The sequence below is a fragment of the Ambystoma mexicanum genome, chromosome 5p, assembly GCF_040938575.1.
Source record: "Ambystoma mexicanum isolate Mex_15411 chromosome 5p, UKY_AmexF1_1, whole genome shotgun sequence".
Classification (NCBI taxonomy): Eukaryota; Metazoa; Chordata; class Amphibia; order Caudata; family Ambystomatidae; genus Ambystoma; species Ambystoma mexicanum.
Window position 1 is genome coordinate 669,593,686 of NC_090930.1, and position 17,378 is coordinate 669,611,063.

Here is a 17,378-nt window from a genome sequence, read left to right on the forward strand (position 1 = left end):
CTAGGAGGAAACTAGTACAGTGAAAGAAGAGTAAAACATCCTCTTAGAACAATAAAAACATAGGCGTGATCTGGATACAATATATGGGCTGGTAAAGAGAGGAAGACCACTATTCTTCCTCGTGCTAGTAACACACTTATCGAGAGAGTGGACCACGTGTGTCACAACGTACACCAATAATTGGTACACTTGGCAAGCGAGTGCAGCAAATGTGCCCCAATAAATAAACATCAGAACTAGGTGAGGCAAGGGAAGAAAGAGGAGGGAATACCCTATATACCAACTAGAAAGACCAGGGGATGTGGATTGTCCCCCTTGGCATTGTGGGAGCCTAGTCATGGGAATGAAGTCTCTTTCCCTAATAATAAACCAAATATAAGTAAAAGGATCTTACTAAAATCCTAGCTGAATAAAGCTGCATAGGAGCAGCCCAAAGACAGTTTTATTTTTTTCCCTCTAATACATTTGGTAGTATTGAGAGTGTGCGGGTCAGATACGTTTTGGATACAGGATAGTGAACATTATTTTGGACATCCTGACGACTGTCCCATTAGTTTGCTTTGTTGAGGTAGGGAAACCCCTCATAGAGTTAGAGCTAGTGAGGCATTTTTCCAAACCTTTTTATTATTTGAATAAAAACATTTGGGCAAACTGTCTACCTCTGTCTGTCTCCTTACTCTACCTCTGACTAAGAGCATACATCCCCCTTGCAATGGGTTGGTTTAAGTTGTTGGAACACATCAGAAGCCTCGAATTCTGTGACCATACTAAACTCAAACACAGGGATGGTGTTCACAGGTGTAGAGAGTTCTAAATGTACGCCTTGCCTTCCTTGTACGGTAGGTTTATTCATGATACCTTCCTGGATTTTCTTGATCTTATTTATCATAGCATCCTGAATGGAAGCACACCTTCCTTGATCTTTATTCACGATGGTAGCAGATGCACAAGGGTCTTCTATATCTTTAAGAATCTTAAAGAGTTCTCTGGAGTCAGAGCTAGCATTTTCCATCCTCTGGTCATAAGAGCATTCTTTTTCCAAGATAATAGCAAATTATGGGCTTTCGCTGCAACAGTATATTTGATCCTGTTTCCCTTTGAGTTAGTTGTTCTCCACAACTGAAAGGCTTTGGCAACTTTAAGTTTCTGGATTTTGGATGAATATCACACTTTGGTGTTCAATTTCCTGACTAGCTGAGTTTTTTCTGGGTCATTAGGGTAACATCAAAATTGGATGCCATCCATGCAGCAGAAAGCCCATGAATATTTCTTGATATGATGACAATCTTGTCTGGATTAGATATGGTATGCTGTGACAGACAGACAAGGTTAAAATTAATCAAAGAATGGTCTGACCAAGGACAGGAATCACCTCTAAGTTGTTGATGATGATATTATAGCCTGCAACCCAGTAAAGCGTTCTGCCTTTGACATGCGTTGCAGTATTGACATGGTGGGAAAAACCCAAATCAATCAGTGTGGACTCAATAGTAACCGCCATAGAGTCGGAACTATCAAAAAGTCAGAGATTAAAATCTCCCAGCAAGATAACTTTTGACAGCGGCTTAAGCAAAGGCATCAACATGTCACATAATTGAAGAGGGAAATCTGGCATAGTGATTGGCGGACGCTATAAGGGACGTTATCACCTTGTTTAGCAAGAACTAATTAAGGGCCCTGACAGGGCCTCGCACATCAAAACATATATCTTGAATATGGGTCGGTACACACAGATTAATATTTGGTGCAAAAGTATCTTTAATTCTGTTTGCATCTGAATCACAGATCACTTATATAGTCGATATGGCATCATCATCCTGTGATGTAATACCCGAGATGGAAGGTAACGCTCCTAAACTAGTGAGCTCAGGGGAGCTGGAAATGCCTGGGACACAGCTCAGATAATCATTACAGACAACGTTTGAGACATAAAACTGCCATGAACTAGGGTCGTCTACGATTACAAGATTACACAATGAGGAGACATTAATAATGGCCCTAATGGAATCCTGGCCCTCATTGAAATGTAATGAGCCACCTCTAGCCACACGTTTCTTGCCAAGCCTCCTACCTTCACACTCATCTATACCCCTACTACATTCCTCCCCCTTTGTTAACCTTCCCTGAAGCTCTCTCACACTTCATTCATCTTGTCTCTATGCATGTAGGCACCACACCACACTCAGCCACTGCTACCTTCTGCCCCACTGGCTCACAATTTGTCCAATTCCCATGCCTTGGGCTTAGCAGACTTATCCATCTCACCACCTGCTCCCTTTCTCCCCCGCCTCCTATCTCCCTTCCTCCTTCACCTACTATTAGAAATATACACCTCCACTCACATACCTTTGCCCCCTGCTCTTCCATCTGGGAGGTTACACCTTCCATCAAAGCCTTACCTAGATTATCGAACCTCACTCCATCTCCCAACATCACACTGACCAGGCCTCTAGCAACCCCACTACCAGACCCTCTACCAAATTAAAATGCACCTTGATTATTGCTAGATCTGGCATGATACACACCCCTGACATATATGACCTTATCCTCTCCAATGACCCTGATATCCTAGCCATCACAGAAACCTGGCTTCATGCAGCCACCAGTCCCACCCTATCTATTGCTTTGCCGACAGGATACTCTATGCTCCACGGTCACTGATTATCGAATAGAGGAGGTTGTGTAGCACTCATCTACAAAGAGACTATCTCTATCAGAGCATTCACCTCCTGCTCCCCACCCAACTGCAACCTTCTCTCTATGCAACTTTTGCAATCCCCCACTCCCATCATCTCCCTCCATATCATCTACTGTCCCCCACAGCTCACACTCATTTTAAGAGGATATCCTACAGCTCACCACTAATCTGAAGCCAAGCTTCTCCTCCTAAGCATTCCCAACTTAGGCTTCAACGATACTGCAGACAATGATGCCCTTGCCTTTGCTAACTCCCTCAATGCCCTTGGCTGCACTCACTGCACACTCGCGCCCTCACATACACTAGGTTGAACTCTTGACTAGTTTGCTGACGCCAACTTCAACACCTCTATCACCTCCAACACTCCCTGCCCCTGGTCAGACCACCACATCAACTCTATCACCATCCTCAAAGCTAAACAACTATCCAGGGCCATCACCTTAGCCCCTGCGCTATCGTGTTGCACCCTCAACCATACCAAAGAATGCCTCCTCCCTTTATTATCCACTGATCTCTCACCCAACGTCATCTTCCTTGTCAACCCCACCATGCTGGACGACCACTACAATAACACCACCATACTAAACTCTATCTTTGAGACCATACAGGCCTGGATGGCATGCCTTCAGCTCTGTCTAAATGAAGACAAGACAGAGATTTTAATTGTCAGCACCCAAGCCATGCTCGCTAAACTCGACCTGGCCTATCAAGCCTTCTCTCTTGATGAATTTACAATTTCGTTCTCACTCGCCCGGTCTTTCCCATAGCCAAAAAGCCAAAACGCTGTCTACCTCAAAGCCACCCTCAATATGGTCAATGACATTGCATCATCCACTCCCCACACCATGAAACTCTTAAATGCAAGCAAATCATTCTTCTCCACTCACAACCACCTCACCATCGCCCGCGTTGTTATCGGTTCAAGACTAGACTACTGCAATGTTCTTTTTGCCGGCACCACAGAAAGGTACTTCAGCAAAATGCAGACCATCCAGAACAACACCCTCCATTTCACCCTTGACCTTCCTAAACGTGACCATATCACAGAAACCAGGAGACACGTGCACTCGCTCTGGATGCAGGAACACATCAAAATCAAAGTTTCCTCCATCACCCACAGCTGCCTTTTCTAGCACAGCCCCTAGTTACATGGCTCAAAGACTCACCAAATCCAAATCTTCCAGACACATGCGTTAATTCTACCGCCAGTGCCTCTCCACTCCCAGTTTCAAGTGCTGTAGAGCAGGAGGCTCTGTAATTCCTTGCTGTTGTCTCTACTCTCAGAACCATCCTACTGACCTTCTCAGGAAGCATTTAAAAACCTGGCTTTTCAACTAACTGTGCCATTTTCTTCTCCTCCTTGTATCCTTTGTTTTGTACCCAATTTTCTGTATGTAACCAGCGCCTAGGTGCCCTTGGGTTTAGTGCACTTTATAAATGCAAAAATAAATAACTAAGTAAGTGGGAATTTCGCGAAAGAAGAAGTGGCCAGTCTATCCAAAGAGAAGAGGTAGGATGTGTCCCAATGGGTTTAGAGTGCTTCCATCGAAAAAAAAGCAACTGCAAACCAAAGCATCTAATAAAAAGGATCGAATGCCAAAGCATCGACAGGCTAGCTTTTACATGTAAAAGTGCTTTTCCATCTAAACCAGTCCATCGAAAATATAATTGGGCTGGTTTCAACGGAAATAGATTTTACATGTAAAAGATAGCATTTCAATGCTTTTTTGTAACTTTAAAACGTTACATGGAGCTGTCCAGTGCTGAAATTCCGGCACTGGCCAGCTCCTTGTAATGTTTTTTTTTTGTATATTGGGGGGTTCCCCCCACACCGCTCAACCCCCATCATCACCCACCCAACCCTAACCCTAACTTAACTCTGCCTGGCTTTAACAAAAATATATAAATGCTTTTCACAGTGTCACCGTCAGCGACCCCATCTGTAATGCACTAGATATAACTTAGTCAATTAAGGGGCAAATAGATGTATATACGATGTGCATACAATTAATCCAAAAGCCTATCATGGGCAGGTATCTTTCCTCTGCCATTAGTTTGTATTGAAGACCTGACCACCTCCCAGACACAGGATCTACTAGAATCTCTCTGTCATAATCTGCTAGCCTGACCAGAAATTAAGTATTGATGATCTCTGTCAACTGCTCACTATCTGCCTCTGCCGACAGTGAATATAAAGCTTTATAGAAGTGAATAAAGACCCCATTTATTTTCTACTGGTTACACCCTAATCTACCATCCGGATCATTGACTTTATGTTCCATATCTTGTCATTTAATAAGCCAGGCTATCAAACTGTCGAATTTGTCCCCAAAGTCATGCAGCGAAGATCTCCAGGTCCAGTATTCTAAATGCTACAATGATTCCATCACTGCCGCGTGTTGAAACCTTGTCTCAGAAAGTTCCCTTGGTTCAGACGCCAAAGGAAGAAAACATCATCTTAACCTTTAATCAATGCCTTAATCCTTTTCAATGTGGTTACAACACCCTTTTCCTCCCATGACTCGCGTCTTGTTTCTTGCTACTGTTTAAATGCCTTCCATTCAGAATTTGTGATGTCAGTATCTCTCCGGTGAGCCCTCGCCCTGCTTAAAAACGGTATGATGTCATCTCTTAACCATCCCTGAAAGACAAGGTCACCCAATGTCTCCACTCTCAACCTCCACTGAGGGACAACTGGATGAGTAACTTGACCCTTAATGACGCCTGCCAATGACAAATGGTCCAAGATAACCATTGCAAAATAGGACAAACCCCTAAACCTATGAAAATGAAGTTCACTAACAAACAAATAGTAAGGCATACATACAAGGTCTAAGGTGGGAATAGAAAGAATGATCCATTTCACCCAAGTGTTGCATCCTCCGAACACCTGTCAAGCCTAACTGATGTGGTGTTTTTATGAGGTTGCTGCCATCAGCTTCCTAGAGCTAGGACGGTTCTAGCTCTATCCGACTCTTTTACTAGTGAACAGTTAAAAGAATCTCCTTCCCAAATTATCATAAATTCCAAATACCTGGCGCATTTAAAGGCCACCAAAAGTAACTAACACTGCAAAAAAGAAAGAGACACAAAACAAACCTTCTCTGCCTCAAGACTATGGAACCTCCTCCCCGTCAGCATCAGACTCGCCCCCATGCTCCTACAATTCAGAAAAGAACTCAAGACCCACCTCTTCAAGGAGTCTCTCTGCCACAACACCTAGGCCATCACATCCGCCCCTGCGCCACCTGACTCGCTAGACACCACCTGCCCATCTCCTCCCCGCCACCCCCTACAGCTGTACCTCTCCTCTGTACCCTTTTGAATCCCACCCACCTGCTGTACAGCTGTTCTGTTGTTACTGCTGGAAAGTGCTCTGTTATGCATCTGTACTGTTGTATACCTCTGTAAAGCACTCCGTTGGCCTTAAAAAGGGCATGGCTGCCTCCAGACTCGGGTCCGGGTTCCCTGAATGGGGAAATACCGGGCCATTCCAACCTTGGAGGGCCCGGAATTTCCCCATTCAGGGAACTCGGACCCGGACCATCCCCATTCCCATTCGAGCCCCCATAGGGCTCAATGGGAATGGGGAGGGAGCTAACAACGGGCCTGTTAATAACGGGCCCGTTGTTAGCTCCCTGGTCCCCTCGTGGGACCCACAAAGGACGTCTGGTCTTACCAGACGACCAGAGCGGGTCCCGCAAGGGGACCTCGTAATAGGGCAGAATGGGTTTAACGGCTCTGGGACCTTTACCACCCCGTTAAACGCTTTCCGCCAGCCTTATAATGAGGCCCTGTGTATTCTCGCAGCTACGTCCTCGCTCAATAAATACCATAATAATAATAAAAAAATCAATGGTATTGGGGGACCACACACACAATGCAAATCATGTGCCCCCCATAGATCCTGCTACAAGAACAGACCTGCCTATTGGGTCCATATCAAACACTGTCAATCCGAAAAGGACTGCTCTTACCACCCAAACCAGCATGCTCCTTTCATAATATGAGAAAAAGGTACCATATTTATAACTCTACACCCCTTCTCAAATTTGGCAATTTCATCAGACACCAAGTGGATCTCCTGGAACACCACTAACTGAATCTTATTTATTTTAAAAAAATGAACCCATCCCAGAATGTTTCATATACATTTCCAAGCCGCAAATTATCAGGGTTAAAAGATGAATCCCAACCATCTCTCCATATTATGATAATCAATATCTTCGTCCAATATATTCCACACAACCGTATGTTGCTCTAACTTGTTTCAAAGTAGCTATCCCCACACTTAACATGCCCCCTGCCTTGCAGACCCGACTGTCTCAGGTCCAACATACCCATTCTCTTTTTTGCATGCCAATGTCCACTCTGAGTTAGCATGCGATTGGACCCACCCCAAAGAAACAAACGAAACCCCAACTGTCACCACATTTAATATGGGATATGCAGGTGTGACATAATGGTGTAATGCCCAGTGTCAGGTTATTCACGTCATTAGCACACTGCATACATATCTATAACCAAATGCTCAATATACCAACCTGCGAGCCCCCCAGTGAATGTCATACTTCCCTTTCACATCCATCACGCTATGACAGATTAGTAAACAATGAGCCTGCGTTCTCGTAAAGACCAGGAAGCCCCAGATTTTGTTATCAACAAATGTTAGTACTCCACAAAAAATAATTGGGTCATTGTTTCAATGGACAAACTACAATTTAATCTGCTGCCACAGAGTTCTCCAGCAGCTCCAGTTCAACTCTGTTGGGCATCAGCTCCACCTGTGGTGCATCTATATCTGGTTTGCAGGCACCCAATAAGTCAGGAATCTTGCTGAGGGAGTGATTCCTGTGAGACCAGCCTCTCTAAATGTCTCCCACTAAATTCCAATCTGCCTGTCTGACTGCGCTGTCTGGTCTTCTCTCTGCCCTCAAGTCTGGTCTTTCCAGCGTATCCTGCACCTCTGTAGGAGCCTCAAAAATATGTTCTCTAACATATAGATACCCTTGGGTTAGGAGCGCTATATAAATAAACAATACATAAATAAATAACTAGAAGTCAATTTTATTTTGGATGGAAACAGTAACATGTAGCGTATGTTCTGTCATTGTGACAATTGTTTCACCTCAAGATAGGAATTCCATGCCTTCTGAAAGCCTTGAGTGTTATCCGGGTATATCACCAGCTTCCTTGATCCACAATTACTGTGAGCTTTGCTTCTTGCATGTTAGAGTACAGTCTCCTGTCAGCACAATTTCGAATTTTGGCTATAAATGCTCTCTGGGTTGCCGCCAAGCTTGATTGGCCCTTTCCAAAGCAAGGCAAGTATAAAGTTTGTGAGACTATTTCCTTGGTAAGGAAGTGGTGCAAGGACTTGGCCCAGTTGATGCCTTCCCCCTTTGGTAGGCCCAAAACCTTCACAATACCCCCCAAATGAGAAATCCTTTGTTCTAGTGGTACACAAGAATCTTGTATAGCACAGCAAATGTCTTGTTACTGCAATATGCCATCACAAGCAGAGGTGTCACTATGTGACATTTAGCCTCCCTGAGCGTTCACTGTTTGTGTGAATCTTTCTAACTTGTACTGCCTGTGGCTCTTTGCCATCACTCTGACAGTCATCTTGGTTTTTATCAATCCAGCTCAGGCCAGGAGTCACTGTACTTCATGGTGCAAGGTGGGTGTTCATGTAAATCTAGATCCAGAGATCACAATATGTGCAACCAAAGGTAAACTTGAAATACTTCTCAACTCAAAGGAAGAGCTAGTGACAGTCGCTCTGTTGATAATTCTGCTATGAAGGATCTAGTTCTATGATGACCCACTCCAACATCTATTCCAACCATAGCAGACAGAGTACAAGCAGCCAAATAAATGTAAGTATGAGAAATAAGTTCTAGCGCCTGTGCCCCAATACTGAACAACAAATCAGATCTAACTCTTGAGCTCAACAGTGCTGTTTTGTCACAGTCCCTTTTCACGCTGCAAGTGACTCCCCCTGCTTAGGCCGCCATGTCGCAACACACAGCACCGGACTGTAGGTAAGACTCACTTGTCTGCCCAATTAACACAGCTCATTAGAAATGAGCAGATAAGTCAACAGCACCACCTATTGCAATTGTTTAATCACAGTTGTGCTATAACCAGAGAGAAGTTTAACTTCCATCCAAGCCTCTATCGGGTATGCCAGCCTGTCCCCACACACTGCCCTGTAAATCCTGCTTCATACATCCACTTCCCAGGTCCACAGACAGTGAGCAATCTGATCTCCAAACAAAGCCCCCACAGCGCAACACCAGCTTGCAGGCATTCCTTCAGTTGCCAAGCCACTCTATTTCTTCCATTGCATTTGTGAGTCTGGCATCATCATCCATGGATTGGCTGCAACAGAAGCACAATCCCTCAATCTGCCTCAGCCTTCCCATGATGCAGACAGCAGGATCTCAAGTTAAGCCACCGCCACCATTTTAAACTCTCCTTGCAGAAAATAGAAAGTGACATAGAACCTGCTATCCCACAGCCAATCTTCCAGACCCTTTGATGGTCTATCGATGCACAGTCAACAACTCCAACTAATACTGCAAGTAGGTGATCATCTGTGATCAGGATCACTTGTTATTCTTGGATCTATGGGGCTGACCTCTGAGGTCTCACATCTGCACAGCTCTCAGTCTCCCCTATTCTGTTACCTCTAATACCAAGTGCCCCGAGAAACATACGCAGATATTTCAAGTCCACTGTATTGAATACCTCATTGGTTCCTGTAGCCGACAAAGCCTCACACTCAGCTCTACTCTGCTGACCATATGATACACATAGCTAACCTTAAGCTGTGGATAGAAGCAAAACCTTTGTACCTCATGGTAACTAGCTGAGAGTACAGATGGTTTTGAAAGCTTTCTCTGCATTTTTATTGAAGATATCTCATTGACCAACTACATCTCTTGAAAGCTAAATCAGGTTTAACATGTTCTATATGTTCCAGGATATGACTTCATTGGACACCAGGAAGAAGGTGACTTGTGGCCTAAAAGTGGTAAGTTCCACTTTCAAATATATTTTTAAAGACTTGTTAGACTTGTACTTAGAGATCTAGCTGGTCTTCCACATGCGCAAGCTAGCTTGTCTTGTACTTCTGATCTCTAATTGCTTCTTATATTTTCTCCCTATTCTGTCCCTCCCCCAAGATCATTCTCCCCCATCCTTTGCTTTCAATCGATTATACATACATTTTAGAAAATAAAAATTCATGAGACTTGAAATAATCCAGAATAAACCCATTTTGGGCTATAGGTATCAGATATGTTTTAAAAGGTCCAAGAAATGAACAATATTGTCACACAAAACGACTGTATCTATGTTATTGATTGAAATTGGAAATTTGTGTCATAGTCCAAAAATATTCCTCAGGATCGATTATTGAAAAACCGGTTCCTTTAGGATAGGTACGGAAAGTAGCTTTCATTGTATGGCTTCTTGAAATGTAGTAAGTAGAAATGGGAACACATGCTCATGTTTGAGTGTATACTACAAGCCTGTAGTCCTGTCTGGTTCTGATGCCACACTTTATATATTTGAATTGCATTAATACCTCATGATAGATCTAGAAGATCTGGACAATATGATATATTTCCAATTTTTGGTTCATCCCAGAGACAAGAATGTAAGCCCGAAAGACTTGAAAGTACTTGGAGGAGTAGATCTATTTTGCATTTGAACTGCAGCAGTTGGAAGCACAGTTCTTGTTTGCTCCCAGATTTACTTTTCCCTCTCTGTGGAAGCACAGCTCATAGGATATCTCCTTCTGCAGTTTTAATGGTTTTTTGAGGGCTGTTACCAACGTAAGCTTCGTGATGTTTTGGGTCCATATCAGGTCGCATGTTCTATGTATCCATTGTCATTTTTCGTCTGACAGTCCTCGCAGTGCCTCTGCTTTTCATATTATTTGCTCTTCTTGCCATTTATTGTCTGAATATAATGTTCCTTTGATCACCAAGAAAAGTTCTTTCAGGCATATTACTCCCTATAGTTTTGTGTAACACGTCTTCTCATTCTGCAGTATTTCAAATGAAACAGTGGGTGCTTGAAAGTATTTTTTTATTTTGCCTAGTGCAAGATGAAGGAGACATGGTGCCTCTGAAACCTGTGACTCCTGTGGTAACAGCACTTTAGGAGTACCCGAGGCATGGGGTATCAGTGAGCACACATAGCAGCTCTTATTGGTTGTCTATTTGCGGTGGTGCTCATGTCTGCGTACCATTTTTTAGACTGGTGTGGGTGTTGTGGGTCTTCTATTGTGTCCAATCCCAGCCCATGATACTCATCATATCTCTTCCGTCCCGCCCCCCCTTTCCTCCTTCTATTCCCTACCGGGCGTCCCAGAGATTTTCTTTCATCATGTTGGATTGGAAATGTTCCGCCAGCCCCCCCTTTCTCACACTCGTTATACAGAGCAATGTACCTTTCAACAGTATTTTCATCACTACTTTCTGCACCCTCAGGGTATGATGTAAGTTGTTCAGCTGTGTCTGGTGTAAATAATACTGTTGGATTGGGATCATCATGCAACCAGGGTAATTCAGAGGGGTCTGGGTCGTTCATCTCCTAAATAATGAACTTAGATTAATTATAAAGGGTAGTAGGATTTACATGTGCTGGAGTACTGGTTGTATGATTGTCATTGTGTGAGCCATTTCTATGGGTCACATTTGCCCAAATTAATTTAAACCCATCCCATATGAGATGGGTGCCCTGTTTCACCAATTTTGCCCCACTCCCTCATTCAGATCGATAGATATGAATGTTATGGCCCAGTAAACTACTAGGCCAAACAACATTGAAAAGAAAATTACTGCGCAAAAAAAAAAACAGTCCACATTCATAAGAGTATTCTCTTAAATGACATTTTCTATTCCTATTTCTTTCTGAACTATTGTTGATATTGTTGATATTGGGGGTCGCCTCCGTTGCTATGGTTACTCCTACAGAATGAGATATAAAATCGTGTTAAGCAGACATCCATTTAACTACTTTTTTCCATTATAACTGTTACTTAGAGCTCTTTATACTATCATTATCATTAAATCTAAAGAACCATTACGCAAGAGACAGAGAGAGAGAGGGGGAGAGAGAGAGAGAAGAGAGAGAGAGAGAGAGAGAGAGAGAGAGAGAGAGAGAGAGAGAGAGAGAGAGAGAGAGAGAATTGTTCAATTCCACCTCTTTTCCCTTATTCCATTTGTGTTTCTTCTTCTGGCCTGTTTCCCTTCTTCATTTTGCCTTACACTGTCATATGCTTTATGTACGTCGGACAAATGGATCCAATATCTCAGGCCCTTCACCTTCACTACAGTAGGCATGCAATACACCACCTCATATGGGCCATGGAATCTGGGTACATTCCACCAACGTACGAAGCATCTCACATATACCATCTCCCTTGGCATGAGCTGGCAGCTTGGGCTGTCTATAGCTGGTGTTACCGTGCCACTCACTGTTTCTTGTTTGAAGTTGGGCGCTAGCTGTTTTGCAATCATACGTGCTGCTCTTGTAAGTTGTTTCAAATATTCGTGGAATTCTTCCCGCAACACTATTGCACTTCTGTGTGCATCTGACTGTCTTCGTAATGGGGAGTGTGCTGTGTGCATGTGTCTACCTGTTTCTATCTTGTGGGAGGTCAACTGGTGGTCCTTGCTAGGTTGGTTTCTCAATTCGAATAGGGCTAACGATAAGCAATATACCAAATGTTTCTTTAATGAGTGACAGAGTTTAGACAATCTACCTTTAAGAAGTCTGTTTATTTTCTCAACAACGCCATTTGATTGAGGGTGCTAAATCGTGCATAATTTGTGAGTGGTGCCCAGCATTGTTGTCACTGCTTTGAACAGGTCATTGTCGGAACATATAACATCACACATCTCCCAGTGGGAAAATACCTCCCTCACTAGGAATTTGGCTGCACATTTTGCGTCTGGGTGGGCGCAGGTGCCTGCTTCCACCTGGGCTGGGTTGGGATTTAACCCTGGTAATTTTTGAAAATTTTTGGGACTATTTGCATCTGGGATTCAACCCTGTTATGTTTTTTAACCTTGTTGGGATTTAACCCTGTTATTACTCACATCAGAATTAAATTACTGGGATCTAGAGTGTGCACCTGACCTTCTTTTTCTACTTATTGTTTACGTGGGGCAAACTTGTGAAGATGCAGACAGTCAAAATGGGTCTTCATGTACTCTGGTCTAGCCCAAAGTTGATCACTAATGAAGCTAGATACCAATTTAAAGATGCCAATAAGACTGCAAGCTGGGTAGAATATATAGAGAAAGTGCAAATGGATGATATACTTATTTGTCAAATCAATGGGAGGGTTTGAGGTATACCTAGATAATACTTATCCAGCCGGGGAAAAATCTACATACAAATTTGGGATTTTTACCTTTGGGGAGCGTCATGAATGGACATAATTTCAGAAATTACCCAAATTGCCCATTCTGCCAAGACAATGTAGAGACCATCCAGCATCTTATGTTTTTATGCCCTGCATACAGAAGCTTTAGGTAAATATATATTGAAGCCTATTCTTCTAATAACAGGAGTAAGACACATGGTGGAGGAGATGGATATACTTTGTAGATTAACAGATGATCGTATGGTCACTTCGATGATTGCCCAGTATTTGGGACAACATTTCGGCTATAAGAAAGGCTAGACTCAGAGTCGCAATGTTACCACAGGTTTAAATACCATTGTCCATAAACATTGATATACATCAGGAGACTTTTTCATTAGTTATCTTTCTTGTTTTCAAAACTGTTAATTCGTGAATGTATAAATAATGCACTAGCCTGATAAATAAGAATGAACGATCTGAAACAATGAATAAATTAATAGGCAATTCTTCAAAATTTCGTTGGTATGCATATTTCTGTTTAGTGAGGCATATGGAAACACAGGGGGAGTGGACAGGGTGGAAAAACAATAAAAAAGAAGGACAAATGAGATATTCAAAACTCAAAAATAGCTCTAACCAACATGTCACCACACATTACAAAAAGAACGATTTAAGAGACGGGAAGGGGCAGCAAGAATAATGAAAACTAACACCCCATTACTCTGAAATTATTATTGTAAAAGGCAAAACTACTACCCAGTCGCATCATACCGAAATTGGGGAAGGGCAAAAGTAATCTATTTGAAAGTTCCAGTTGAGTGTGATATGAGATGAAATACTTTGCACACAACTACTGGATACTAATCCTGACAATAGGGGAGCTGATACTGTGATGCACAAATGGGCACATGTAAAAGCACAGCACATAATAAATGGGGAGGGTAAGCCTTAATAAGAGGGCGAGGCTACATGTAGATACATAAAACATTAGGTTGTACATTAGTAATCACCTAATTAAACATATAAGAGAATGGATGATGACTTTAGTGCAATTCCTAGGAATGTCAAACATTACAGACTGTTATGCCAGAGTTAGGATCAAAACATATATTCCATAACCTGAAACTAGACTAAGTCATCCTGCCTACCTAAAATAGAAAAAGATTGGAGTGTGTCATAACCATCTTCCTTGTTTCCACACATCTCTGCCAGTTTCTGGGGCTCATTAGTTTGGCAGTGCGGGAAGAAAGTGGAGGTAATACTGCTTACCTCCATTTATTTTACCGGATGGTAATAACAGCAATTATTTAAGGTAAAGTGGAGGAACTGGAGGTCATTAACCACCAGAAAACACCTGTATTACCATTAGGTAATACCGGCAACGGTAATACCGGCAAAAATCCCCAGTGGAGTCCTATTGACAGCAGATTTACCGCTGGAATACTGGCAAACTTGTAATGAGCCCCACTGTTGGGTGACAGACCTGAGATTGTCATCAATTCATTAACTGTTAAGTTTAATAGTATTGTAAGGAAGGAAGGGGTGAATTAGCCCCCCCCATACATTCTACACTAGATGAGCCACTTGTCTCTTACACTAGTGGGGGATGCCCCCATTGCCCTTTTGCTTCCATGAGGAATAAGGCCTCACCTGGAGTAGATGTGGGACTATTACGAAACACACTTGGACTCCATTTTGTGTGCCCTGAGCTGCATCTTTGGACTAGGCTGCGTTTCGGCAATACAAAGTCTCCTCTCCCCTCTGCAGCGCCACGCACAGTGAGCACCAATCAGCCCCCACCTTTTCTCGCGGCCCAAGTCCCTTTTTCTCACGGATGCACTGAAGCTAACTGCAGCAATTAACATTATGTATCATATAATTCTTCCTCTGAGATCACTGTCCTGTGTGTGAACAAGCCTGAATTATGCCTTGTAGCTCATCCATCTCCACAAACCTGCTTCCTCACCCCTCACCCTCGCTGTTCGAAAATTACTGCTTGTGTAACCCTGTGTCCTCCTGTTATTCTCTTGATGTAACAGAAGTGTGCCCCCACTTTGCTGTCCACCCCAGAGTGACACCAATAAACTCGGACCTCTGCCACGGTATATCCTGTCCTAAACTAACATGTGTCACTCCACCCCCAATTTCTCTCTGATGTGCCAGATCGACTTAGTCCCCAGGTTGTCACAGAAAGTAAGACCCCCGTACCTTTCATTTTATGAATGACCCAATGTGAAATTATGTAGTTTTGTATGTACAACATGTAAGCCTCTAAGATTTACTCAAAGGAATATTGATGCTCATTGTTTATTATATGTCTAGAGCAAGTGTTCATGCCAGTTTAGCTAGTTTTAACCACATCTCCAGCGTGACCCGACTCTCACCTCGCCGGACAAGTCCAGCAGAACCATGTGAGGCTCACCCTCCCGCCAAAGGAGCAGCCAATCCTGACGAAGCAGCACCTACAGACACCTATGCATCATCGACTCGCTCCCAATAATATCTTACTTTGTAACCCTTATAGCTGACATCACTGATGACGCCTTTTTGCCTTATAATCCATTGTAATTGTAATGTTTGCCAGAGCGCCCACAGGGCAGCTGAGTTCTCTGGATGCCAAATCTCTTATAAAACTTTGGCAACCTTGCAATCTGTTCTCTTGGTCTCATTCCCTGCTGGGATGTGTCTTTTATTCTGAATTTGTTCTGGTAAAGTGGGGAGTGGGACCTTTCATTTGGTGACCCCTGCAACTTGATCAAGAAGGTGCGCCGAGAGAGGCCCCCGTGCCATGCGGCAAGGACCTGGACGCCCCCAGCAAAACCATTGCCTCCGCGGTTGACCAGTGCATGCACAAAACAAAAGATTCCAAGGGTCCCCTTCATCTTTTTACAAATACCCCACTGCTTGCCAAGGTGGGTCACGGCTTGATTGGGGTGCAACCCTGATTGTGGATAGACTGTGAACCGAGGCTCTCGGACCACCCCGGACACGTGAGTACCGTTTGCCAGATTCTTAAAGAAGGGAGTGGTATGGAGTAGATGGTGGTGTAAGGGTAAAGGATAAAATAACAAAGGAAGTGAGATTTTAGGTCTAGCGACTGTGTGGGTGTGATTGATAGGCTTTTTCTTATCATTTCTTTATATGGCCATTAGGTTGTGGTTACAGAGACAACAGAATAAAGGGAGAATACGGGAACCTAGCTCCGTAGGGGGATAGAAGGCGGTGCCGCGTAGCATTGTCTTGACCAGTGATGGGGATGATAAGTGGATATAAAAAAGTAGGAGCCTCATATATGAAGTAGACTCGGAGTAGTATTTTTGAATATTCTTTTTCTGGGTGAGTAGAACTTGTGTAGAAGGAAGCTCATGGGGCTCGGGTGCGAGGAGTGAATGAAAGAATAGACCAAGGGTAAAATCAACTAAAATAGGGTAACGGTATAGGGAGGTTTAGAAAAATAATAAATGTTATATGTTAAATGTTGTCAAAGTGAACTGTATTGTTATGTCTAAAACTATGTATGTAGTCAAATCGTCCTGATAAAGAGTATTGATTGAATAGATTGTTTTTGTTGTTTCTGAAAAGGTGTAAGTAAAAACGATTTTGTGGTTTACCCCAGTGTGGGGGGGAAGGGAGTAACAGAGCGAATACTAGTGCTTTTCCACCTGCACTGCGCGACACACTGGGTACCCAAGTGAATACAAAGGAAGTAGAGGGAGCCATGGGAGGCGATACACCATTAGAACATATTCCTCGACATCTCCCCCTATACAGTGAAAAAATACAAAAATATCACAAACAATGGATTACGGAAATAAAGAGAGAGGGATCTACCCAAATATGATACAACTGGATGGTTCAGCCAATAGAGAAACGGGGAACAAACTAGAGCACAACAACAAGCAAAAATGAAGAGTTTTTGCAAACCTTTTAAATCAAATTAATTCAATCTTTCAAATTCATTTAAGTCAAAAATTATATACCAATCAATTACTTGTTATACAATAGTGTATTTTAAATAGTCATACACACATATTTATCAAAAACATGGTACTTTCTTCAAGACAATATCAATTCAATACAGAAGTATACATCGCAAACGTTCTCATTAGAATAACAGGTCATCATATTAACACATTTGTTCATTTGTAATTGTTTTTCACAATTTTCATTGATAACTGTCCCAATAACATGATAGGAGTGTCGTATCTCTAACTACGCGTTTCGGGTTCTTCTCAACCTTCTTCAGGTTTGACTTCTGGGTTTCTCTTTCCTGTTTCCTGCAACAATATA

At 42.8% G+C, this 17,378-nt stretch overlaps 1 long non-coding RNA gene across 1 annotated transcript in view; it reads left to right on the plus strand.

The window, feature by feature from the left end:
* The window catches only part of LOC138481126 (uncharacterized), a 152,955-nt gene extending 137,289 nt beyond the window's left edge, over positions 1–15,666 (plus strand). Inside the window, exons 5-6 of the long non-coding RNA XR_011274195.1 lie at positions 9,687–9,737; positions 15,411–15,666. This is a non-coding gene — a long non-coding RNA (uncharacterized lncRNA). The remainder of the gene's footprint in view (positions 1–9,686; positions 9,738–15,410) is intronic.
* Positions 15,667–17,378: the final 1,712 nt, after the last annotated feature.